Source organism: Cottoperca gobio, chromosome 9 (genome assembly GCF_900634415.1).
Source record: "Cottoperca gobio chromosome 9, fCotGob3.1, whole genome shotgun sequence".
Lineage (NCBI taxonomy): Eukaryota > Metazoa > Chordata > Actinopteri > Perciformes > Bovichtidae > Cottoperca > Cottoperca gobio.
The window spans coordinates 1,274,138-1,276,238 of record NC_041363.1 but is presented as its reverse complement, the minus strand read 5'-3'; positions in this window follow the sequence as shown (position 1 = coordinate 1,276,238).

Sequence of the window (2,101 nt, the reverse complement as noted above, 5' to 3'; positions counted from 1 at the left end):
CACCATATTACACGTGATTCATGCCGAAGGAAATGACTGTAATACACCAGCACTCGATACTAATGCACCGCAGCAGAAAGGAATAAACTCCGGCTGCCAATCTGGTGATGGGGATGAATGTGGAGGTCAATAATTCACTGCAGGGGCTGCAAACAGAACGAGCCAGCAGGCAAAGACAGACAGCTACAGCACTGAAGGCGGGTTGATTGCACACAATATATAAACTTGTGTAAAAGAAACTTTCTTTAAATCCATATAATCCTGCTCATCATCAAAGAAGAAGGAAAAGACTTCAACGCTGGCTAAGCATGTCACGCTGTGTCACGCAGCTAATGGGGTTTGACAGGAAACAAATGTCAGGTGTCAGTCAAAGTCAGATGGAGTCAGACTGCAGGCAAAGTGGACTTTAGAGGCAAAGTCACCGGAAGGACGCGAACAGACAAGAACAGATGCAGATGAGCCCTGAAGAGAGAAACAATCAGGCAGAGGGCTCAGAAACAACAAGCGGTGCTTCTTTCTGAAGCTCTGAGGGACAAAACACAAGGTTCAGAACAAACCCCACAACATCCTTTAACGTTGACCTCGCATCATATATCTATTAGCAATATGTGTTTTTACTATCGAGTTTGATGCCACTTCATTGGCTGTCGCTCGTGTCACTGTAAGTCTTTAAGTTCTGCTCTTCCTTGTGTTTCCTCGCCCTCCTGCTTGAACGTGATGATCTAATCATCATCACATGGGCGGCTGCTGTGTGGCCTTTATAACAGATCAGTGCCAGCGTCGTGCTGATCTTTAAGAAGCCTGAGGGGCAAAACATGTCATCTAAATAAAAGAAGAACATGGAGCCGGAGTGTTCGACACTTCGTTCCTACTTTATTATATCTTTATTTTGCTAGCAGCTGTATTCCTGCTGGGTCTGAATGACTCTGGTGATACCTTGACTTTTCGCTTTTCTACTAGATGGGTGGAAACTGGCTCCAGACATTAATGTTCCCCTCAGGATGAACTGTGATTACTCTGCTGATCCTCTGGTCATCAGTCAGCACGGCTACAGACTCTCAAGCCCTGATCAGCGGCTGCAGACCTGCATACGGACGCTACGGACGCTGCAGACCTGTATACGGACGCTGCAGACTCCCATACGGACGCTGCAGACTCGCATACGGACGCCGCAGACCTGCATACGGACGCTGCAGACCTGCATACGGACGCTGCAGACCTGCATACGGACGCTGCAGACTCGCATACGGACGCTGCAGACCTGCATACGGACGCTACAGACACGCATACGGACGCTGCAGACCTGCATACGGACGCTGCAGACTTGCATACGGACGCTGCAGACCTGCATACGGACGCTGCAGACCTGCATACGGACGCTGCAGACCTGCATACGGACGCTACAGACACGCATACGGACGCTACAGACACGCATACGGACGCTGCAGACCTGCATACGGACGCTGCAGACTTGCATACGGACGCTGCAGACTTGCATACGGACGCTGCAGACCTGCATACGGACGCTGCAGACCTGCATACGGACGCCACAGACTTCCATACGGACGCTACAGACCTGCATACGGACGGTGCAGACTTCCATACGGACGCTACAGACCTGCATACGGACGCTGCAGACCTGCATACGGACGCTGCAGACTTCCATACGGACGCTACAGACCTGCATACGGACGCCGCAGACTTCCATACGGACGCTACAGACCTGCATACGGACGCCGCAGACTTCCATACGGACGCTACAGACCTGCATACGGATGCTGCAGACTTCCATACGGACGCTGCAGACCTGCATACGGACGGTGCAGACCTGCATACGGACGGTGCAGACCTGCATACGGACGCTACAGACCTGCATACGGACGGTGCAGACCTGCATACGGACGCTGCAGACTTCCATACGGACGCTACAGACCTGCATACGGACGCCGCAGACTTCCATACGGACGCTACAGACCTGCATACGGACGCCGCAGACTTCCATACGGACGCTACAGACCTGCATACGGATGCTGCAGACTTCCATACGGACGCTACAGACCTGCATACGGACGCTACAGACCTGCATACGGACGGTGCAGAC